Source organism: Schistocerca serialis, chromosome 2 (assembly GCF_023864345.2).
Source record: "Schistocerca serialis cubense isolate TAMUIC-IGC-003099 chromosome 2, iqSchSeri2.2, whole genome shotgun sequence".
Lineage (NCBI taxonomy): Eukaryota > Metazoa > Arthropoda > Insecta > Orthoptera > Acrididae > Schistocerca > Schistocerca serialis.
Window position 1 is genome coordinate 850,433,988 of NC_064639.1, and position 26,421 is coordinate 850,460,408.

Here is a 26,421-nt window from a genome sequence, read left to right on the forward strand (position 1 = left end):
TAATAGTAAAAATGACAGCTTTAAGTCTTTGAAGAAGATCTTGAACATGGGCTTTCCACGACACCTATATCTGAACACCTAGAAATTTGAATTGCTCAGTCTCAGTGATCATATGCCCGTTCTGTGTAGTTAGTTCGTCAAGCTTTGTTGAACTGCCTATTGGAAACTGTAAGTCTTCCTGTGATTTAGCGTTAATTTATTTTCTACAAGCCATTAACTTATGTCTTGAACTACGTTATTTGAAACAGTGTGAACGGTGCGTACAACATCTTTTACTATCAAGCTAGTGTCATCAACAACCAAGTATTTTAGAATCACCTGCAATACTAGAAGATGTATCATTTATATAAATAAGGAACAGGAATGGCCCCAGCACTGATGCCTGGGACACACCTCCCCCTCCCCCCCCCCCCCCCCATTTAACCGTGACCTACTCCGACCTCACAGCATAGCCATTCTCAACATTGTGAATAATGACCTTTTGCTGTCTGTTGCTAAAGTAAGAGGTGAACCAATTGTGAGCTACTCCCCGTATTCCATAATGGTCCAACTTCTGGAGCAGTATTTTGGGATCAATGCAATCAAACGCCTTAGTTAAATCAAAAAATATGCCTAGCATTCGAAACTTTTTATTTAATCCATCCAGTACCTCACAGAGAAAAGATAATATAGCATTGTCAGTCGTTAAACCACTTCTAAAAACAAACTGTACATTTAACGGCAAATTATGTGAAATAAAATGATCAATTATCCTTACATACACAGCCTTTTCAATAACTTTGGCAAACGCTGATGGCATAGAAATAGGTCTAAAATTGTCTACATTATCCCTTTCTCCCTTTTTATAAAGCGGCTCTACTACTGAGTACTTTAATTGGTTAGGAAACTGACCATTCCTAAAGGAAAAATTACAAACATGGCTGTACAGGGATAACATTTGCAGCACAGTACTTTAGTATTCTGCTAGACACTCTGTAATATCCATAACTATTGACTCAGTCTCCCCTTGCCAGTACCATGGAAGAGTATTTCCGATATCAGTCTCGGAAAGCAATTTTCCAACAGAGATATATGATTCCCTGTAGAAACTAAGTTTTTATTTAACTCACCGACTATGTTCAGAAAGTGATTGTTAAATACTGTACATGTATATGACTTATCAGTAAAAGATACCTTTTTACTAGTTACTGACTTTATATCCTCGACGTTATGCTGCAAACCAGAAACTGCCTTTAAGGCTGAGCATGTAGTTTTAATTTTGACATGTGAATTAGCTATTCCGGTTGCGTGCCACATACTCTTTGCCTTCCTAATGTACAGTACAGTATTGTTTGTAATAAGCTATTGTAGCTCGAATGTGACTACTCCTAACATTTTGATATGATTCCCATTGTGCTCTGCATGACATTCTTATCCCACTAGTCATCCGTCCAGTCTCCCTTTTACTGCTAGTATTGTTTTGCAAGTTCTAATGGAAAAACAACTATCAAAAAGCATGAGAAATATACTAAGGAAAGCATTGTATTTGTCATCTACGTTATCATCACTAAAAACATCCTACCACTCTTGTTCGTAACTAGATTTAAAAGACCTTCAAGCCATTTCTCTACTGTTCCACTCACGAACAGCGCGCGGAAAAAAGAACATTTAAATCTTTTCCTGCGAGCTCACGTTTCTCTTGTTTTGTTAAGTGAGAATTTCTCCCTGTGTGGGTGGATGTCAACAAAATATTTTCGCGATAAGAGGTGCAAGTTAGAGATTGAAATTTCATGAAAAGATCTCGCCGCAACGAAAAACGTATTTGTTTTAATGATTGGCACTCCAACTTGTGTATCATGTCCGTGACATTCTCACCCCTGTTTCACGACAATGCAAAACGAGCTTCCCTTCTTTGAACTTTTTCGATGTCATCCATCAGTCCTGTTTGGTAAGGATTCCTTTCTGCACAGCAGTACTCTAGCATAGGACGGACAAGTGCAGCATATGGAGTCTCTTTAGTAAACCTGTTGCAGATCCTAAGTGTAAAATAAAATACAATTTTTGGTTTGCCTTACCCACAACGTTATCTATGTGATCTTTCCAAGTTAAGTTGTTCGCAATTATAATTCCTAGGCATTTAGTTGAACTAACAGCCTTTTGATTTGTGTAGCCGAACCTTACCGGATTCCTTTTGGTACTCATGCGGATGACATCACAATTCTCATGATTTAGGGTCAAATCGTACCATACAGATTGTTGTTGTTGTGATCTTCAGTCCTCAGACTGGTTTGATGCTGCTCTCCATGCTACTCTATCCTGTGCAAGCTTCCTCATCTCCCGGTACCTACTGCAACGTACATCCTTCTGAATCTGCTTAGTGTATTCATCTCTTGGTCTCCCTCTACGATTTTTACCCTCCACGCTGCCCTCCAATACTAAATTGGTGATCCCTTGATGCCTCAGAACATGTCCTACCAACTGATCCCTTCTTCTAGTCAAGTTGTGCCACAAACTTCTCTTCTCCCCAATCCTATTCAATACCTCCTCATTAGTTATGTGATCTACCCATCTAATCCTCAGCATTCTTCTGTAGCACCACATTTCGAAAGCTTCTATTCTCTTTTTGTCTAAACTATTTATCGTCCATGTTTCACTTCCATACATGGCTACACTCCATACAAATACTTTCAGAAACGACTTCCTGACACTTAAATATATACTGGATGTTAACAAATTTCTCTTCTTCAGAAACGCTTTCCTTGCCATTGCCAGCCTACATTTTATATCCTCTCTACTTCGACCATCGTCACTTATTTTGCTCCCCAAATAGCAAAACTCCTTTACTACTTTTAGTGTCATTTCCTAATCTAATACCCTCAGCATCACCCGACTTAATTGGACTACATTCAATTATCCTCGTTTTGCTTTTGTTGATGTTCATCTTATATCCTCCTTTGAAGACACTATCCATTCCGTTCAACTGCTCTTCCAAGTCTTTTGCTGTCTCTGACAGGATTACAATGTCATCGGCGAACCTCAAAGTTTTTATTTCTTCTCCATGGATTTTTAATACCTACTCCGAATTTTTCTTTTGTTTCCTTCACTGCTTGCTCAATATACAGATTGAATAACATCGGGGAGAGGCTACAACCCTGTCTCACTCCCTTCCCAATAGATATCCTGTCTAAATTATTTTGGAAGCGGTATTGATCTTCTTATGACTTTACTACACGGTAAATGACAGCACCATCTGCAAGCAGTCGAAGAGGACTGTTCACACTGGCTCCTAAATATTTTATATGAAGGTAGGGCTTAATACACTTACTTGGGGAACTCCAGATGTCACTTCTGTTTTACTCGAGTTACTTTTGTTTATGCGAAAGACTCTACACAATAGTGAAGAAGTTTGTAATTTTCCATTGTTGGTCGTGGAGCACTCTCAAAAGATTCGACTGTTTTGTGGTCAGAGCTCTTACAATGCACCGATAATAGGTGGCTTTGTTGTTACCAGTCGCGTGCGATACATTGTCTTCCAGATCTGATGCTGTGGCACAAATCACACGACCAGTATCTTCCATTCTAACTGGCTTCCTGTAGGTACCTACGTGGACGAGCAAAAGTACTGTGACGTGGTTGCCGTCGCTGCAGAGAAACTCAGCGTAGCCTCGTTGTGCCGCTCTTCCTTTGCATTCGGTGAACCTAGACATGAAGCGAAGCACATATCGGCCAACTTTGCGTCAGTAAACCTATCCATACTGGTGTCAGTATCACTGTACGATTGATGCTGCCAGAGATAAGGAACAAACTGAATGCAGGTGAGGAGAAGAGTGAAGCGGGGATTACTGTTGTGAACAGCAAGTACTGTGATTCAATGGAACAAATGTTTGCACACAAGACATACAGCGCGTGTCGTCGACATTTTGGAGTGTCGCAAACTCATTTGCGGCACTTGTATTTTCCACAGATACCGATCCAGTGTACACGGTTCAGTGACATCAATGTGACCACCGCGTATGTTCGACGTCAACGTGTAATAACAACTCACAGGCGCCAGGTGGCAGCACTAACAGTGGAGTGTGTCGGAAAAGCGCGGAAAACAGTGCAGTCGTTGTCGTAATGCGGAATCGAAGCGATTTATCAGCCGTCCAAAGGGACATGATCCTTGGCTGTCGGGCCAGGGGTAGAAGCATTTCTGGAACGGCTAAGTTTGTAAACTTTTCATGTGCCGCTGTGGATACAGTATACCGAGCAGGGCAAAATGGCGCCGTCCAAACCCGGCAACTGTAACGCATCGCGGGCCAAAGATGACAGGGGCGAACGACTGCTGGGTGGATGTGTACGGGCGAATAGATGTGCAACTGTTGAGAAAATGATCGCCTAGATGAACAAAGGCGCTATCAACAGTGCCTGTTCAACGACCGTTCGGTGAACGTTGCTGCATACGGGCCTCTGCAGAAGGCGCGTAGTTCATGCACCCATGCTGACTGACTGACACGACGGCGAAGGCTAGAATCTGCACGCCAGTATCGCAACTGCACGTCCACTCAATGATGACAGGTGGCCTTTTGAGAATAGTGATGTTTTATGTTCCATCGCACAGACGTCCGTTGTCGTGTACAGCGTGAAACATCCGAAAGCAAACATCCTTAAATTATCGTGGTAAGGGTCCAGGCAGGAGGGCATTCCCTGGATGATCTCGTCATTCTTGAAGCCACAGTGAATCAAAACAAGTATTCATCTATCCTTGTGGACCATGTTCACCTCTATGTGAATTTTGTTTATTCTCGGTACGATGGGATCTACCAGTAGAGCAACGCAACGTGTCACGAGCTCGCAGTGTTCTTGCGTGGTTCGAAGAGCACCAGTATGAGTTTACCGGTCTCTCCTGGGCAGCAAGATCCGCGAATTTACACGCAATCGAGAATCATGGGGACCACCTCCATCGATCTGTTGGCGCCATGGATCCTCAACCGAGAAACCGAGAGCAGCTGTACGCGGCGACGGAGTCTCCATGGCTCCAAATCCCTGGCAGTAGCTTCCAGTATCTCACTCACTTCCTGCATGCTTCGCTGCAGTAGGTGATTATTCAAGCTTTTGACAGGTGTTCACATACATGTGACTGGACGGTGTGTGTGCCAAGGATTTTATCATTATTTAACGTATTCTAAAATAGGAATATCGCCCCTTTTTTGTTACTACAAAAGATATTGTGTTCTGTTTTCATGTTACCGCCGAGTACCAGGAGAATCGGTTACGTCACCGTCGATCAAGTCAAGCAAAGTGGCCGCTAACCACAGGAACACCAATGGCCGTCGCTCCACGGAGAAGCGCGTACGCATTCGAAAGGGACGTTTCGAGAAACGCAAATAATAATGATGTGCTGTATAATTTTCCTGTTATCGAAAGGTTTATCTTTTCCGATGGGAACCAAGGTTATTAGACCTGTGTAGAAGTTAATAAACGTATACACCACTCGCAACTTAGCGCTTATTGTTTCACAAAAACTAAAGTTTAGCCGGCCGAAGTGGCCGTGCGGTTAAAGGCGCTGCAGTCTGGAACCGCAAGACCGCTACGGTCGCAGGTTCGAATCCTGCCTCGGGCATGGATGTTTGTGATGTCCTTAGGTTAGTTAGGTTTAACTAGTTCTAAGTTCTAGGGGAATGCTGACCTCAGCAGTTGAGTCCCATAGTGCTCAGAGCCATTTGAGACCTCAGCAGTTGAGTCCCATAGTGCTCAGAGCCATTTGAACCATTTTGAACTAAAGTTTATCCCGGAATGATTTGCAATGGTAAAATCTGGTATCGCAGGACAGAGCGGATCACGTTGTGGAAAGGGGCCAAGGTCAATTACTGTTAGTTATACAAGAACACACACAACTTTATTCCTGGAACCAATGCACAGTTTTCTCTTTAAAACAACAAAGATCAATTCACTGCTGATGGTCCAAGTAACTTCTCCAGAATAAGTTTAAATGATTGCTTTTAAAACACCAGGATTCAGAGTAACGGCTGAAGACCTTTCTTAAGTAAAATTACAATATTTTCTCGGCTAAAGGCCGAAATACTATTCCAGGTCAGCTAAGGAAATTCCTTAAAGGCCAAGCATCTACAAAGTCCGGCTACAGGCCATATTCAAGATAATTCTTCGGCTGAAAGCCCAATAAAAAAATTTTCTTTAGGTAACAAAAGAGAAGCTTTAAAGATAAGCATTTACACAGTACAACAGGAAAACATCTTAAGAAAACTTGAAATATCTGGTCGGCTGAAGGCCCAAACTATTACTCAAGAATAATGAAAGACAACCTTAAGATAAACATTTACAGAACACGGATGAAGGCCGTTTCAAGAATTCAAAATAATTAAAGAGAAATCTTACAGACAAGGGTTTACATATTAAAGCCACAGATTCTGAAACAAACGCAGCTGAAGGCCTAAATACAGAGCAACAAGAATTTTAAATGAAACACGGCTGAGGGACTAATGTTAAAATAGTTGTCATGAAGTTCGGCTGAAGGCCATATACTAAACACAAAACAGACAATATTAATACACGGCTGAACGCCTGGCACAGTACCTGCGACCAAATAAAATGACAATCACAAACAACAGTGGTGCTCAGAAGTGTTCCAATGGTCGGCCTGGGGAGGAAACTAACCACAGCTTACGTGAGACAGGCAGCCAAGCGTAACACTAAACAATCGGGTTGCAACACGACCTACGGACGGCTGAAGAACCAACCGACAACCTAATCAATTCCACTCTGTCGCAACCGACCAACTGCCTATTCCAGTACGCAGACAGCTTTCATGTGCTCAGTGGAAATCACAGAAGCTACACACAGCTCGACGTACACACACTTGCACAAGAACTCTAACAATCGTAAAAGCAATCAATGTGGAACAACAAGGACGATCAATTCGACACAGAGAGTTTCCACAAGCGGTCGGCGACCAAATACACGTCGTCCGATGAGACGACCGACCGAACGACCAACCCAGGTCGCTCCCACTCAAGTTACGTGTCGGCGACGGTAGGGCGAGTCTTGGATGTCCGAAGCTGACTGCAACTCCAACCCGACTCAACTCGATGTACGTTCGGAACTCGAAGACACGGCGACCCGGGCACCCTGGCTCGGACCCATCCATGCAGAGGTAACTCTTGCCCATTGGCCACGACATCTCTGCACAAGGAGGGAACCGACCAACGTCCGGCAAGATGACCAAGTGACGAGGCCCAGAAAACGGTCAAAAGACCAAAAACACGTCGCCCGATGAGAAGACCAACCAACGGTCGTCCCAGCTCAAGTCTCCTTCCGTCGGACAGTGCATGTGTTTCGCCAGCGGTCTGGCGAGTACTGACTGCTGCTCCGTCCCCGACTGAACTCCCGCACCCGACTGACTGCAGACACACGGCGACCCGGAAATATTAGCGGTCGCTCCACAGATAGTACGACAGTGCACTTTTCGATAAGCGCTGCTGCCGCCACTCACGGGCAAGCAAACCATCAACCTAGTGACGCCAGTAAATCGAATTGAAAGAAAAACGAGGCGACAGAACCACAAAAACAGGATGACGAGCAATAAACGGCATGTGCACGAGCCGCGCACGGCTTAAAGCGATCTCTCATTTATTTTTCCCTGTTTCTAAGTCAGAAGAGAGCCAGCGGAATATGTCGATTGGATATGAAGAGCGATCCTCTGCTAAAGTATCAGATCATATTTTTATTCGAAGAGAATTTTTTAGTATTACTGAGAATTTTCACAAGGTGTCTCATGAACGCATTTTGTGCCGATCAGAGGCTGAGTTTCAAGTTCATTGACGGCAGCATTATGTAATAATCGTTGTTCCAGCATTGCTCCTATAATTTCTTTCTCTCTCGCACTGCAGAGCAACGAACTTACAGTCGCCATTAATCACTAATTCAGGAAAGAGATTGGAGAGTAACTGTTCAAGTGGCTCGATCCGTCACAGGACTGAGAATCAACGCAAAACTGCAATTTGCACTGTTGTACAGATATCTTGAGTGCAATACACTTACAAAGCCGAATGGGCATAAAAAAATTAAACGAAATGCATTTAGTCTGTAACGACCCACCTAATGCCACGGGTTCCTTGTACCAGGATATTCGTTCTCATAAAAAAAATCCCCTGAATAATCTCCAAAATTACATTGATGTCGTTTGGGATCATCCTATGAAGGACGGATGCAATGGCAGAAGTAGCCAACTGCATGAAGATTACTATTCAGCCAGTATGTCGAGAAAGCAATGAAGCAAGTAAAAAATGGTTCCGAAGTAAGATTAAAATTCAGGGTGGAAAGATATAAATGATAAGATTCGATGATACTGTTGTCTTCTGTGAAAGTCAGAACTTCAGGATCCGTTTAATGCGATGAACTGTCTAATGATGACAGGATACCGACGGAGTAAACGAAATAAAGAATAAAATATTAAGAAGCAGCAGAATAGAGATCTAAACTCCTCTGCAGTTCTATGACCTTTCATCCAAATAAAAACAGCTACAGCTCGACCAAGTTTTCTTACATTACGTGTAGCTAACACCAGTGACATATCACTAGTATAACGTCATTTACCAAAGTACTTGTTAGCCAGCTCAGACATATGTTTTATACAGAATAAAATATCTCTCATTGAAGTTCTCAAGTCCAGGTAAGGCGGCAAAAGTATCCACAATAATCCAACCGTTACCATGACCAAATGTTCCAGTACTATCAACACTGAAAGACATCCTGCGAGAAACAAGAACGCAAGGACCACACATGAGAGTGGTTTGGGCAGTTCCTCTGACAGCTTTATTATTTATGCTCAATGCACCTGATGTCAAGTCAACTCTCTTGATAAGCTTGTACACTGCAGACCACTGACGTTGACGACGATGACGTACACTCCAACATCCACACTGCGGACCATAAAATTGATGATGCGAAGAAATTCTCTACTTTGGAAGCAAAATGACGTGTAATTGGCCAAGCAGACCAGTACAGGCAAATGAAGCATTCTTCCATTAAAGATGTATGCTAGTACCAAACACGTCTTAATCTGAGAAAATAATTTCTCAGGCTTTAGGAAAACCTGAAAATAACAAAATCGAACCGTTTGGATCACTATGGTGTTACAGAAGGGTGCTGAAAATTAAAAGATTGACGAGGTACAAAGAGTTCTTCGCAAAACAAGCGAGAAAGGAATATTGGGAAAACTCTGACTAGAAGCAGGAACAGGGTGATGAAGAATAACTGCCATGGCACTAGTAGGAGATGAAGGGAACGACTGCAGGAGAAGACAGAGACTGGAATATATACAACAAACCAGCGAGGTCGTCGAACTGTGGCTGTTCGGAAGTCAAAAGACTGACAGAAGGGAGGAAATAGTGGCGAACCGCATAAAACAAATCGGAAGACCAATTACAAAAAAATTCCTGCATTATTCAACAATAAATGTAGCTGTATAGGTAAAGCATTCTTTCTGTTATTAACTTATTGTACCTCCCACAGACATTCTATCCTTTACGTAGGGTAGCTTAGACCTTCGCTTGTCAGGAAATGATAATTTTGCTTGGTAGATAATCTTCGCTTGTGAACAAACATTAAGTGTAAAGCACATGTCTGAAGCTACAATTGTCATGAAGAATATTGGGAGATATTTGTGCGGGACAGTTGATTGTGTAATACCTTTGCATTTAAAGGACCAAAGCGAGACAAAAAAAAAGCCGTTCATTAGAACACATTTACGTGCATATAACACACACACTTTATATTTTTACAATTGCATGCATATTAGCATTTTTTTATATTTACAAGTAATCCACACAATAATTCTGTGCAGTACGGGGAAGACGACATGCTTCTGACGACACTGATACTGTACTGAAACAAATGCATCTTTCTGAAGAGAGACATAATGCCACGAATCCGGTAATGCAATTAAAATGAATCTCTCTGAACAGTTTGTATCCAATAGAAAACTCCTAGTCTACGAGTTCAGATTGTTAGTATTTAATAAGGTTCGTCGTATTTCCGATGAACGAACGAAGATTAGGATTTAACCTTCCGTCATCGTTGTTATTAGTGACGGAGCAAAAGCTCGAAGCGATAAATAAAATCAGTCTTGCCCTTTCAGGGCAATGATTCCGGCAGTCGCCTTAAGCGGTTCAGAAAAACCACTTAAAATCTGTATCTAAATGATGAAACTGGGGTTTTAACCGCTGTCCTACTGAATGTGATTTCAGTATCACCACCTCGATCAGTCCAGTCCATATTTTGGGTTCAAAGAAATGACATTTTATGTTTAAAATTCTCTGCCTCAGCGCCGGATTCCACCTTCCATCTTCCGCCATACTTCGATGAGGCAGCTATCTGACAGTCGTAAGTGGTATATAACGTACAACTGAATGTGTTTGCGCGGGTAGTTAACCCGCTGCGTCTGTCATTAATTGAGGCAGATCAATCATGTGTGGCCTCTTTCTACTTAACACCGAGCCATTCCATGTGACCCCACCCGCTCCGATCAAGCAAACAGCCAGAGAGTCCCTGTACCATGGAAGAAGTTATTTGGCTCGAAGGCAATAATTCATTGCAGGAGATAAGAAATAAGCTGCGTAAGCTGCCAGGATTCCTAGCAGAGATGCTCTATATTCGCGACGTCATTTACAACAAGGCCGATTACCGACTGCATCTCTAGGCCGTGTAGATAGATAACTAAATTTTCCGAAACTGAGCATCGAAACAATTTACCTCACAGACAGTAGATTGTCCAGTAATGTAGCTGCCTTTATAAAACCCTCAAGTAGTGTTGCCACCTTGCCTTATACTGAGCAGAGCTTACTTTTTTAGCTGCGTTTGTGTACTGTCTTTATTTAGTTGCGAGCTGTCTGCGACAGGTGACAAGTACTACAAAGAAGAATGCAATATAAAATGGCCATTGACTGTCAGTGATTTTTTTAATGCACAAATTTTGGGAGCAATAGCGATCATTAAGTGTGATTCGTCTGTGTTTCACGGTGATGCGACTATAATTCAAAGAGTGGTAGATATTAACGGACCGGCCTCGGACAGTTCTTGCAAACGAAAATTGTCCCCATAGATGTTTCAACAGGTATACCAAACAACATCATTCTCACCTTATTTTATTAGGTGCTTTGATGCCTAGTCATTGTAAAGCATTTGCCAACTCCTTCACGTACAATGTAACATATTATGTAAAATTTCCCTTCATGTGCACGAATGTTTCATAATATAACATACACAACTAAACTATGTTTTCACATTTATAGAAACTGAGAAATAATTCATGGTGTAACACAAACAATAGAACTATGTGAGAATGATTATGGTGTTACACGTCCTTAGAACAAGTATATTTCTCCATGTTTCGTGAATAATGATGTACATATGACCAACAAAAATTTACGGTAAAAATAATCGTATTCCTATGACAAATCTGTTCTCAAAACCTTATACGCGGTTGGGCGAAACATTTGCTTGCCATAATTTTTACGAATTTTTATTCTCATATGTACGTTTCGTTAAGATGGAGACTCATAAACACTCCATATGTCAATACTCATGAACGGTACTGCAAATTCGTTAAGCAAATGGTTCTAAAACACTATATTTCTTCTTTATGTTGCAGGTTAATACTCGGCTCCCATAGCTAATGTCAAGTTCCTTAACCGTTTTAGATAAATGGCTTACTTATTTAATAAATGAAAGGCACTATATTGCTTATGTTCTACAGGATTAAATTACTCAGTTAACCAGTTTTCGGTTACAAGGCGGCGAAGAACTTACAACATTTGAAAAGATTTTCCTTATCTACCTGACAGTAAATGTCATCTTTGAAGTGCAGTGGTAATGCAATTTAAAAGGTAAAAAGGTGAACAATAAATAGATATGTAGGAAGCAAACAGGAGAAACATTTACTCTAAACTCGAAAACCAGAGACTGTATAAGAGTTTACGTTAAATAAACAAACTCAAGAAAGTAAAAGAAAGTTAGTACTTGACAATAGCACATCAAGAGGTGTTATATAGAAAGTGATACAGTAACCAATCAAAAGAAAGAATTAACAATTGTAACAACAGAATATATTAAGTACATGGGCAATCACAAACAAATAAAAATAAAATGAATAAATACAGGAAAATTCCTTCATTTTCAGCTGAGTCTGGAGTCGCGCACTGGTGTGGCAACAGCTGCAATCTTTTCCACGTCACTGTGTGATGGGGACAACAAATACTCGAACAGGGAGCACTTTACCGTAACTTCCTGTTCGTATAATCTGTATTGGTGCATTGTTTTTCAAGATCATTATAGAGAGCTTTAGTTGATGTGAAGTAAAAGATGAAACATTTGCTATGCTTCCTCCTAGTGAAAAAGGTAGATAACTTTTCCACTTCGCATCATATTACGAGGTACGTTAAGTAAATTTGGGTAGGAGCACCATGAGGCCACTTAATTTATTGTTTGATCCGTTACAGTGGTCAAATAAAGTCTACTAGGTGTCTTACATCTTAAGTTTTACGATTCAGACATACGTACTTTCACAGAACTAATGGCATCAGTATGTTATCATTACGTTACTGAAATAAAAACGAGATGAAATAGAATCTGGAGGAGGAAGAGGGCCGCGCGGGATTAGCCGAGCGGTCTAGGACGCTGCAGTCAGGGACTGTGCAGCTGCTCCCGGCGGAGGTTCGAGTCCTCCCTCGGGCATGGGTGTGTGTGTTCGTCCTTAGGATAATTTAGGTTAAGTAGTGTGTAAGCTCAGGGACTGATGACCTTAGCAGTTAAGTCCCATAAGATTTCACACACATCTCAACATTTTTTGGAGGAAGAGGACGAGGAGGAGGAGAAGACGAAGAGGGAGGATGGAGGAGAGGGGTGAGGATTAAATTGCGTCTAACACTTGCCTAGAAAATTCTGAGAGATTATAGTTACTGATTTACACGGACACAGAACAAAGTTAAGCGTAAGCTGTCATTATTTCTTGAGTTAAGCAATTAATTACAATTCGTAGTTTCTCTGAGGGCAGAGTATCCCATAGTATAGTGCTCGCAACACCTCTAGCATGAAAGAGGCACAGCCGATAATTGAGCGTGTAAGAAAAGTTTGTTTTTCAGTGATATTTCTTAGAGTTCACTTTTGTGTGGTACGGGGGTATGAATGGGGTATATGTTGAAACTGCCACGTCTTTAACGTTTATGTTTAAAATATTATAAATTTTATTTGAAAAAATGAAATAAAATTGAAAAAAATTGTGTGTCATTGGTATTACCGTTTCGAAAGGTCTCATTTGAGGACAAGTAAGCAGGATTGTTATCACTGAAGGGATTATGGATAAACATACCGTGTAGCCATCTCACTTTCAGGCAGTACAGCATCTCTATGAAAGAGGGGGGGGGGGTGGTGATGGTAAACAGAAATTTTGAAGAGAAGGCAGTGGACGACGCAATGTTTCACTTCCCCCATTCTCACAACGGAATCGCACGTCTACATTTAGTTCTACGTACATATGTCGCAAGCCATTATGCTGCGCATGGTGGAGGGCACGACGTACCACTATTATAATCCCTTTCCTGTTCCACTCTGAAAGAGAGCAAGGGAAAAACGACTGTCTACATACCTCAGTGCGAACCCTAATTTCTCTCATATTCTTGGTCCGTACGCGAAATTTACGTTGACGGTAGTAGAATCGTTCTGAAGTCAGCTTCAAATGCCGGTTCCCTAAATTTCCTCAGCAGTGCCTCGCGAAAAGAAGTCACTTACATATACAGCTCCGCATGGCACGCAGTACACAGGTCCGAAGGAATACAGCGCTGATAAAATGCTTACACTCAGATCATATCAAGAAGGCGATATGGAATTCCCGCCGTGCCCCCGGAACTTATTACTATAAGAGTGGGTTTTTCACTTCCATAAACAATCCTTACGTAACTGATGATCGATGCTCTGTGATACAGAATGAACCAGAAATTCTGCGATAACTCAGAGGAATCACACACGCCTTCTGACGCAATCTGTTCTACTGTGCCATTTTGTGTGAAGTGAAGATTATAGAGGGGGACAGTCTCTTCATTTACGATTTTGTTTCTTTTTATATTTCCAATGTAGAACAAGTAACATTTTGATGTAAATAAGTAGCCTTCTGCGGCATCGGTCAGTTTCATTAAAATTCTTCTATCGTTTTCGTCTGGAAACAGACATTAGCACGTATGTCATTCAGTAAACCACACTAGGGCATTTTGTCAGGAACTGATTGCATTCACTGCACTGTCGCAGCAGTGACCGACTGACATGACTTTAGAGATTTACATTAAATTTATTATAAGGCGTTTCCTTCTGCAAGTTGCCGTAGTGCACAGGACACTGCTGATAATCAGTTAATTAATTACGTATTTCACAATTCATTGGTACGATTCTTTTCGAAATTATATGGAGGCGGACACGGCGCTACGTACGCTGCCTCAAGGTAGACGCCCTACGACGGCCTTTGCAGTGGCATGCTATGTTCTAGGAGCCCTGACCATCAAGCGGCATCTGGAGCTTAATGCCACTAAAAGCCAGGCTGTGATTACTACACCGCGTAGAGTGCCCTTTGACCTTCAGTGGGTGTGGATCATGGGAGTCCGCATCCTATGGTCCTGCACCGCCAAGTACCTTCGCGTAATACACGATAGGCAGTGCCGGATTAAGCAAGTATGGGGCCCGTAGCAAATTCTGACACGGGGCCCTTGGTTTGTTTAGGTTGTATTGTTTAGGATATAAAATGAAACAAGAATCAATTGGTTCAAATGGCTCTAAGCACTATGGGACTTAAAATCTGAGGTCATCAGTCCCCTAAACTTAGAACTACTTAAACCTAACTAACCTAAGGACATCACACACATCCATGCCCGAAGGAGGATTCGAATCGGTGACGGGTCTAGTGCAGCAGGGGATACAACCCGTCGGCTTTGAACAATGACGTCATTCCTTAGTCATAGATCGTAATGTCTTCACTTCGAGGCATAGATAATAAAGCAGTTCTGTGTTCTAATAAGCTTTTGCTGTTATGTTTCAATTTCGTTTTTTTACTGATTGCTTAATAAAGTAGGATCAGTTTATTCTACCTCGTGAGATTTTTTTTTTAAAGCCAAAAAACACTTATCAGCTACTGAAGGCAGCTACAACACTAGAAGAATCGCTTCTCGGTTTTTGACAAGATATTGCTTAATAAAGTAGGATCAGTTTATTCTATCTCGTCAGATTTTTTTTTTTAAAAAGCCAAAAAAACACTATTGCTTAATAAAGTAGGATCAGTTTACTCTATCTCGTGAGATTTTTTTTAAAAAAGCCAAAAAAACACTATTGCTTAATAAAGTAGGATCAGTTTATTCTATCTCGTGAGATTTTTTTTTTAAAAAGCCAAAAAACACTTATTAGGTACTGAAGGGAGCTAGAACATTAAGAACAATCGCTTCTCGGCTTTTGACAAGATATTGCTTAATAAAGTAGGATCAGTTTATTCTATCTCGTGAGACTTTTTTTTAAAAAAAAGTCAAAAAACACTTATGCTTTTGACAAGATCAATGTTTATCTCTCTCGCATTCCTTTGTTTCTCAACATTCTCCTCAGCTCTTTCATCTCTGTAATACATGCTCTCTGGCGACTTGTGACGTCATTGTTCAAAGCCGACGGGTTGTATCCCCTGCTGCACTAGTCCCTCGGTGACCGTAGCAGCAGCGCGGTTCCGGACTGAAGCGCCTAGAACCGCTCGGCCATCGCTGCCGGCTGAAACATGATTGTTACGTATAAACATTCGATTTAATTTCGGCAAATTTAAAAATAATGCAAGTTACATCAAAGTCTCTGAGGAAATCGTATTTAATGTTCATTATACTGATGTCATTTCGACGTTCCTGTCCCATCGTATTTCTTAATTCATTTTCAATGCGCTTTAACGTTCTCCACTGCAGTTGGTGATCATTAAAGATAAGTAAATGCGTAAGGCTATTTCTAAATTTGGAAAACACGATCCTAACGAATTTCCCAATAAAAATTAGTAGTTCCAAAGCATCGTTCTTTTTTTATGTCAATGGCAGCAGCGATATCAGTTTTCAGCAGCTCAGCGGATTGTACCAGTTCGTCGCCTAGCAACTCTTCTAAATCATCAGCGTAAGCATTCACGACATCAGGAATTCTTTTCAAGACCTCTTCTGCTGTAAGAGATTTAAAGTCCCATAATATTCCAAAAACATTAGTCAGGTGATGGCATTTGTCCATGAGTTTAACAAACGCAGCCAGTACATTATCAGTTAACACAATAAACACCTGAAATTCAAAATGTTCTCCAGGTGTATGATTTTCTATTTCACCAAGCGTTGTCGAGCCACTTCGTATTTCGTACTTCGTACTTCGTATTTCGCTTGTGTCGTCTATTCTTCACAGTTAGTCGCCAGGGATTTGGCTTTTGCCTCAGTTTCTGAAAATGTGAACCTCATTGCTTGGATATATTCATGTAAGGATTTATAAAGTGCATATCCGGTGCTCAGACCTTGATCAGACGACTGTGGTGAAACGCTAGTTGCTTGCAAGCGTTCTAGGATTCTGTTCCATGCGACACAAATTATTCCCGTTTATAACTTACTCATTTTCAAAACCAGTCCGTATGCCTGATTGCGGCACTCTACCTTTTGATGCATATTAGTAGATATGTCATTCAAAACTTGAATGAGATTTTCACTCTGCAGCGGAGTGTGCGCTGATACGAAACTTCCTGGCAGATTAAAACTGTGTGCCGGACCGAGACTCGAACTCGGACCTTTGCCTTTCGCGGGCAAGTGCTCTACCATCTAAGCTACCGAAGCACTTGCCCACGAAAGGAAGTTTCGTGTCATTCAAAACCTGTTTGATCGTATGAAAACAAGTAAAAGCGCCTTTGTAGCATCAGGTCTGGCCGACCACTTCGTCTCCGATAACCTTTTCAGAATCGGAATTTTCGTACTATCGTTTATCAGCACTTTCAAAAGAATGCCCCATCGATAGGTAGAAGTGTAAAAAAAAATGTATAGAGGCTTTCAAGGAAATAACAGAAAGTGGGTGCTTCTGTACAACATTCTGCAGCACACTTGGCGACCAAATTTAGCAAATGTGAAAAACAGGAAATATATTCAGCGTACTTATTTACAACTTTAATTCGTGCTTCTAAGCCGGTATGCCTGCCATTCATAGCTTTGCCCACGACAATCTTTGATATTAATGCCATTCTCTGTTAAAAAAGATAGTAAGCTTTGGGAGAGTTGTTCCGCAGTATGACCTTCCATATCCAAAAACTTCACAAATCTTTCCACTGGTTCGGATGGTAGGACATAGCGCACTATCAAAGTCTGTTGGCCTACGTGAGATATCTCGGAAGTAGAATCCATTGAGACTGAATAGTATTTGAATCTCTTAATTTCGCAAATAATATGATCCAGTATGGCTGATGCAATTAGATGGATAAATTCGTCGCGCATTGTTTTTCACAAATATGACGTATGTCCCTTTCTTTTTGAAACGTCCCCTTAGAAAAATTTATACATGACTGCTTAAACTAACACACAATATTTTTTAGCGCAACGCAATCTGACTTTCAAAAATCCCTACAAAAGAATGGCCCTGACTAACATTAACCTATACCTTTCACAAATCACTTACCTCACCAAAAATCTTACAGCGAGCGCCACTACTGCCAGCTAAATAAAAGATTCAAACTACTGAAGGCACTAACTACTAATAGGCATAGTTAGCAAATGAAAGATTTTGATAGAGAACACACAATGTATTTATCTCAATAGTGTTCAAAAGTCATAATGTATATAGCAGTTCATGACATGCAGTCTTACAAATTTCAAAACTCTGCCATCTCTCTCCCACATCCACCACTGCTGGCGGCTCACCTCCAACTGCGCAATGCTACGCGCTGTTCGCATCCAGCTGCCCAACACTACAATGGCAGACAACAATGCAAACTAGCCACAGACTGCGCACAGCACAGCCAGTGATTTTCATACAGAGCACTACGTAACGTTGCTAATAAGAAAACATAAACAGCCTACTTACATAGCCCCCATGCACCCCACAAAAAATTTTACAAATTGTTTCGGGCAGTGGCCAATAATGATTTGATAAAATTTTTCATAATTACAATAACAAAGATATCAAATGCACACACTTATTGATGCAATGTTGGTCAAAAGCTAAAATTTTCTCACAGTCCATAAAGACAGTCCTGATCATTCATCACAGTAAAATTGCAGTGTTTTTTTCAAAGTCTGAGCAGTAAAAGAATGCACATGGAAGTAGTGGATTTCATTGCAGTCTTGAAGAAGTAGTGTTGTCCTTCCAACGGAAAGACAGTGCTGACTCTTGACATGCAGACAGGTAATGGGCCACAACAGAGCAAACCCACCACAGAGTCAGTCGAAGTTTTGAAGAATATTGGTAGGTAGGTCATCTCAGAGGAAGTGATGTAGTCCTGGTAGAGAGTATGGTATTGGTGGGCCACCAGAGGTGCAGACCCACTGCAGTCCTTGTAGAGATAATGGTATTGGTGGGCCATCAAACATGCAGATCCACTGTACTCCTTGTAGAAATAATGGTATTGGTGGGTCATCAAAGATGCAGACCCTCTGTACTCCTTGTAGAAATAACAGTATTGGTGGGCCATCAAAGATGCAGACCCACTGTAGTCCTTGTAGAGATGGCCAGCAGCCATCATTTTGACTGTGCAGGTGCACAATCACCATTGAAGAGTCTTGCGGATAATATAGCAAGTCCATGAACCACCACTTGTGCACTCACAAAATTTTTTTGAAATGTCCTCCGAACCAGCAATGCTGTTATCCAGTCCCTTGCTGAATTATTAACACACGTGCTAACACTATCAGTCCCTACTTCTCACATATTGTCCATATACTATGACCAACAGAAACGTGTGCGGTGAAATGTAACTTACAAGTTACTTAATTGAGCTGGTGTCAATTACAATTTCATAACATAAGAATACAATTACAAAGGTACAGAATACATCATTAAAGAACATAACAATACAGATAACATTTTTAGTAAAACAGGCTTTACAAAAGAATAGAAACAAACATGTACATCACTGTTACAAGAATTATGACATAAGTACATACATAAAAGATCAGAATAACTTTTGAAACATCAACTTCACACATGAGCAACAAAACAGAATTAATAATGTCCAAACATCTTTACAAAGTAAATAACATAGTATTAGAAAAATTCTACAACATATCTCTTATCAGATAAACACATAAAGACAGGAAAAACACAAATACACAAGAGTACACAAACACATACCAGAATAACACAGGAGGAAAGGACAGGGTTTGTTTTCAGTGTAACATTTGGTACTGCAGTCCAACCCAAAACTTCATTCCATAGATCTTTCGTCTTATTTCAACATTTGTTTCCACCAAAAAAATCCTATCTGATGTGATGGTAAATGTGCCAACACCTTGTAGATAGAGGATGCCGAAATGCATCTAACGCAGACGGGCGTGAATTCTGGAACAGGATAAGTAGTGAATTCTCATAAGAAAAGTATGCAGCTCCTCGAATACTTAACTTTTATTTATCCTTGTTGTGAATACAGCATTCTTGATGAGACATTTCATACGATAACTATCAAACTATGTAAGGCTAATGGTGCCTTGCTAGGTCGTAGCCATGGACGTAGCTGAAGGCTATTCTAACTGTCTCTCGGCAAATGAGAGAAAGGCTTCGTCAGTGTAGTCGCTAGCAAAGTCGTCGTACAACTGGGGCGAGTGCTATTCCGTATCTCGAGACCTGCCTTGTGGTGGCACTCGGTCTGCGATCACACAGTGGCGACACGCGGGTCCGACATGTACTAAATGGACCGCGGCCGATTTAAGCTACCAACTAGCAAGTGTGGTGTCTGGCGGTGACACCACACTATCCAAGCATGCTTTCTGTATTTATATGTTCACATATTTCTTACCTCATTATTTATTTTCCATTATCTTACCTCTTCATTTATTTCCAAGAAAATCCTACCTAAACCTGTTGTCCCTGAACCCTACTTTTTTGTTCATATCCTCTTTCAAAATACTTTTTGGCCAAACCATTTTCTTATAGCTTCTCAATGCATTTCTTCCAATTCATCACAACTCGTTCTCTTATATAGCCTACCCCATCTTAAGCTAACTTAAATCTACTGAGCTCAGATGCTAAACTAAGGGACGAGGCAATGCAGCAGCACAAAACAATTAATACAAACAGCAATGAAAAAAAATTCAAATTGGCAAAGCAAGCAGCATAAATTAGCAAAGCAAATGCAATATTACAACTAACATAAGGCAATGCGCAGCAAACAAGAAAAATAAATCCGTAGTAAAACCGGCTTAACAGAGTAATACATAGTGAAATTCAGTAGCACTATGCCTGGCAAACAGCAGCAGCAAATGCAATAACTTATACCTAAATATGACAAAGCTCAACCAGAAAGAATATTACACTAAAAATGGCCATGTCTAATACCTATGTCACATCTTAACACTAGAGTGATGCATCACTGTAACTTGCTCTAGCAGACAAGTTACCAAGTCACTGACAGAAATTATGTATGCAATTGCTGTGAAGTGGAAATGTCTTTTTGTGTTCCCTCATTTTTTTGGAGTACATCCATCATAAAGTTATTTTTTAGTGGATCTGTAGGCATAAAATATCTATATTAGTACATCTATAAAATTTTATTTTAACCAATGCTGCAGTGCAGCTAGAAACTAGATATTAAACAAAATAGGCAAAGCAAGGTGTGCAACATCATTCACTAGCCATATGGCATTTCATAATGTAGTAAACAATCTTTCAACTAGCAAGACAATAGAAATGAAATGTTTCTCATCATTTCATTTCAGTAAATATCATAAATTACGAACTCTACAGTGTAATCATGTTTTCAAGTTTGAGCGTGTCGTATATGCGCTGCTTTCTACAAAGTTATGTCAATAGCGAGGATAATGGCCTCCTCTTTTTTTTTTCTCCACCTGTGCCTCTGAAAGGCACACACTAATGGCTTTTTTCCAGGCAATTGTCACGCAGCTGGGTGCCCACGACGCATTATGTGAAGGTGGTCACTTAACTTTCTTACCGAAATATTTATGACAGCAGTTTCCGCTACAGTGGCAGTCTCATATAAAAATTTCACAGGTCGAGAATTTACATTGCAAATGTGTTGAAACAAAATCTTGTAAATATAACAGTGTCCAAACAAAATCTTGTAAATATAACAGTGTCCAAAATATTTTCGTCGGCATTGTGGTACATTCACGCATTTACACACATTTCATAACTCTTAAAGTACGATTCTTGGTTTCCAACATCCTTTTTCAGAAACCAGAGTCCCTAACCACTACTCACTATTCCTTACCTTATTACACATATACATATTCGTCGACACTTCTTCAATATTTCATCATAATAAATACATAGCATAATCAAATTCCTCATATATCATCAGCTTATTGATCATAAACATACCTCAACAGCATAATACATATCGTCGTCGTAATAATATCATAACATCTCAGTCAATTCTCAAAATCGTCGTAGCTTCCTCCAATAATTTCAAAACCTGAAAAAAATTCTCTGCTCATTTCAATAGTGTCATCTACCTCAAACGTACTTTAAAATCATGATCCCATACCAAATGCGACATTCAAAGCTCTCATAGTATCACAATGGTTCCAAATAAAAATATGAACAGTTCACAAAGTACAGACAAAATACAATTTCATAAGTGTGAAGTTATCCAACTGTGTAATTACGTAAACATGTCACTGACGTAGTAAAAAAAATGTTTGTTTCTCTGTTAAATAATCAGATAGCTGTCTAATTCTGTGTTAGAGAAATATGGTACCAATGTGTAAAGTTGTATAAGCAAATACCATATTAGCTAGGGCTCCTTGTGGTTGCAACACACATGGTACACAAAGTAAGCGTGTACCCCCCTGAGGATTAATGTAATTATACCCTTAGGTGTTACAGATTACAGCAATGAAATGAAATGTATCACAGAAAACTTTTGTATCTTTGTAATTCAAAAATCTTTAAAAATAAATGGTTCAAGTACCAAATTAATCACTCAAATGCGTGTCCTGTAGCGCTAAATGTGCGTCTTGCTGTAAGATAATTCTGTGGAAGTGTCGTAGTTATCGTCCTCTGTAAGCAAAGTTCTGCTGAAGTCAATGTACTTACCTCATCATAAACGAAAGTGAAATGCTTTGCGTATAGATATCGTAGTTATTACGTACCTTACTGTGATCAAGAAAGTACTATAATGTAACGTATTATTGTGCTACGAAAAAGGCTGTCTCATTGTAGCTATACCACAAAAGTTACTACTAAAACATGTTTTACTTTCCAGAATAATACAGAAAAACTGTGCAGATATAAAACAGATACAGCGCAAAAGCAACATTGTAAATTGTCACTCATTAGTAGCGTCGTGATAAAATCGTGTAGCTGTCACATAAACTAACCACTGTGTCGTCCGCCCCAGTAGCTGAGTGGTCAGCGTGACGGATTGCCGTCCTCTGGGCCCGGGTTCGATTCCCGGCTGGGTCGGAGATTTTCTCCGCTCAGGGACTGGGTGTTGTGTTGTGTTCATCATCATTTCATCCCCATCCGGCGTGCAGGTCGCCCAATGTGGCGCCGAATGTAATAAGACCTGCGATATGGCGGCCGGACCTGCCCCACGAGGGGCCTCCCGGCCAATGACGCCAAACGCTCATTTCCATTTCCACCACTGTGTCGTCTGGTATCTCACAGAAAGTACTTTAAATCCAGAATGTATTTTCAAGTAAACCAAAATGTTGCATTAAAATCTCATTAGCAGTACTGATAAATGTTCTAAGTATGTGAGCCTTATAGTCGTTGCGTAATCGTGCAACTAACAAGCAAGAATGTACACACACAATAACACTGTGTCGTCTGTTCACAATAGCAATGCATTCGTAATTTCTGTTTAAATAAGTTCTCTTGGTTCTTGACTGGATATTTAACTTCAAACATTGTTGCATGTTAACAGTTTCTCAGTGTGACAAATTGTACTAGCAGCGTGAAGTGAAAAATTTTATGGCAAAGACTAAGTTAAAAAATAGATTATCTCTCAGTAAGCGGTTTTACATGTAAAGTGTGGTGCAATACTTTACTCTTCATAGTACTCAGAGGTTGAACTTGAATGCAATTATCATGCGGTATACGTTGGTAAAGAATACTGGAATTTTTCTCAAGGTTAGCGTCTATGTTATTTTTCGCTGAGCCAGCCGGCGCAGGTGGCTGCCTGCGGTGCGAGTCATTGTCTGTCTCTTTGTTGGCGCGCGACGTTATTGGGATTAGGAGACCTAGCTTCTACAAATTCACCTTGTCGAGAGGGCCCTGCTCTGTTTGAATCCCGCCAGTTCTGATGCAATTCATGTCTGTCGTTACGATCATATCGTCTGTCGTCATGTCGGTAGATTCCATAGTTTCTTTCTTGTCGGTCACGTGGTGGAGAATTTCTCCCTGAATTATCACTGCACAGTGGACCGTTGCGTCTGAAGTTATTCTGTCTCCCGTGATAATAATAGTTCTGGTTGCCAAATTATCTGTTTCTATTATTGTCTCTGTCATATTCATTATTACGGAAATGTGATCTTTCTCTGAAACTATTACTCTGCCAGTGGTTGTCATAAGGGTGGTGTCTGTTTTGGTCACGATTTACGTTGTGAGAATAGCCTTGTCGTGTCCAGTTATTATTTATTTCATCGCGGAATTGTGATGGATGTGACCTGTAATTGTTGTGTTCCTGTTTTCGCGTTCCGCGATTGTCAGTGTCAATTTCTAATTCTTGTAAGAGTCCCTGAAAAGCTTCAATGTCGTCTTTGCAACGTCCTGCTAAAATAATATTTCTTAAATGTTCAGGCAATTTCTTTAAGCAAATGCGGATGAGTTCTGAAGGGCTGTATGGGTTTGAAAGATATTGATTCTTATGCAACATGTCTTCAAAATATTTGACAAGACTGGAAAATTCTGATTGTTCAAAGTGTTTCATCATCATGATCCTATGTTTTATTCGGTCTTGTGTAGCTTGAGACCAATGTGCTGAGAGGAAGGCATGATAAAATTCTCCTTCACTGTGACAATCGTGAATAACCGATCGCATTCTTACAGCTGGTTCATTCTCCAAGTAGCCACACATAAATTCTAACCTGTGCTCCAATGACCAGTTGGGAGGAAAACAATGAGAGAATTGGTGGAGCCACGCTTGTGGATGAATGTCATTGCCAGAATTCTTAAATGTTTTAAATTTACGTGTAGTAATGAACAGCTTATAGTCAAAATCATCATGTCGGCGAGTCGCATATCGGTCATTATTACGTCGTTTCGGCGGTTCCATTTCAAAATTCGGTGCACCTTGCCAATTTCTTTCATAATTTCCGAAATGTCCTGTGTTATTGTTTTGTGGTTGTTCCGTATTTCTATGTTCCTCTTCCCATACTGGAGCGCGAGTGTCCTCTGAAATATGTAATTCTTGTATTACTTGTGCCAACTGATCTCGTACTTCCCGGATTTCTCTTTTGTACTGTGTATTGATTTGATTTTGATTTTGTTTGAATTTTATAATTTGTTCATACTCTTCAGTATCCATGAAGGCTACAGGTCTTGTGTCGTTCAGATCATCATCTATCTTTGTAGATAAGTTAGTGAACTGATCTGAAAGTTCGGCTACTTTATCCGTTAGTGAAATTATTTCCTCTGTGTGTTTTTCTGAACCAAGTTTCAGAGTGTCCATTTGTGTTGAAATCGTATCTACTGTGTCCTTTAAGTTTTCCTGAGTTTTTGCAAGTTGCGTAACCGAATCGGTAGATGCAACTGAGTCAATTTTAGCTTGCAAGGTGTCGTGATTTTCATGAACAACAGTTTGCAGTTCTTTTATGGCTGCTTCGTGATTGTGTAATGCATTTACATGATGCGAAAAAATAGGTTGAAAATGCTCACAAATTTGTGTTTTTACGTCATTACAGACTTTTTGACATTTCGATTCAATGTTATGTAACTCAGTAGTTAGATCTTTACGTGTTTGTTAAAGTGTGGTGTCTAACTTCCGAAGATTTTGTTCCATTGTGTCTAACTGTTGCTGTGTTTGTCTCTGGTATTGTTCCATTGTGTCTAACTTTTGAAGATTTTGTTCCATTGTATCTAACTTTTGTAGCTTTTGCTGTGTTTGTCTCTGATTTTGTTCCATTGTGTCTAACTTTTGAAGCTTTTGTCCCATTTGTTGCATTAAATGTAATAACAATGCACTGGTGTCTGAAACATGTTCCTCCGTGCTTTTCGGCAGTGAATTTACACCGGCAACATTCACCTTTTGACAAGCGGAAAATGTGTCTTGACTGATTTGAGAAAACGGTGACAACCCAAAACCAGAGTCTACAGTATTTGCAATATTGTGTTCTGTCATTCCCGATTACTGAGGCGAGCTGTTGCCGACCGATCGATCGATAATGCTTCCCTGTTCACTACCTGTTTCACTGTCTACACCATTATTTGACGCCCGCTCCATTTCCCTATGCACAGTTACCAAATTACTACTTTGAATATTAGTTAATTCATTACATGGTGGCGCTAACACACTGCTTTCGTCTTCACTGTCATTTCTCAGTTTACTTTGGAGCCTAGTATTACGTTGTTCACTGGCCATTATTGTCACAATATTTAACACGACAACACAGAAAAACACAATTTGAAGAGCAAAAATAAGAGAACACATTAACATAGCACTGAAAATACTATCTAGTTAATTTCAAGCGCAGCTGCGAAATACTTGGTGCAAATTTACATGCGTGCCACACCTGTTTTACTGTACAACAATGAAAGACTGCAACTACAAAGGAGATTCTCTCTACAATTACGCGCTAGCAATAAACAAAATCTACACTAATTACATAAACTACAAGAAAAAATCAGAAGATTCCAGTGAGGTATCCTCGGCTAAGGGTCGACATATGAAACGTCCCCTTTGAACAATTTATACATGACTGTGCTTAAACTGACACACAATATTTTTTAGCGCAACGCAATCTGACTTTCAAAAATCCCTACAAAAGAATGGCCCTGACTAACATTAACCTATACCTTTCACAAATCACTTACCTCACCAAAAATCTTCGTTACTCGAACTACTGCAATACAGCGAGCGCCACTACTGCCAGCTAAATAAAAGATTCAAACTACTGAAGGCACTAACTACTAATAGGCATAGTTAGCAAATGAAAGATTTTGATAGAGAACAAACAATGTATTTACCTCAATAGTGTTCAAAAGTCATAATGTATATAGCAGTTCGTGACATGCAGTCTTACAAATTTCAAAACT

At 40.3% G+C, this 26,421-nt stretch overlaps 1 protein-coding gene across 1 annotated transcript in view; it reads left to right on the forward strand.

The window, feature by feature from the left end:
• Positions 1 to 26,421, forward strand: part of LOC126458136 (sialin) — a 388,874-nt gene that overhangs the window by 31,552 nt on the left and 330,901 nt on the right. The gene's annotated exons all lie outside the window — the stretch shown is intronic.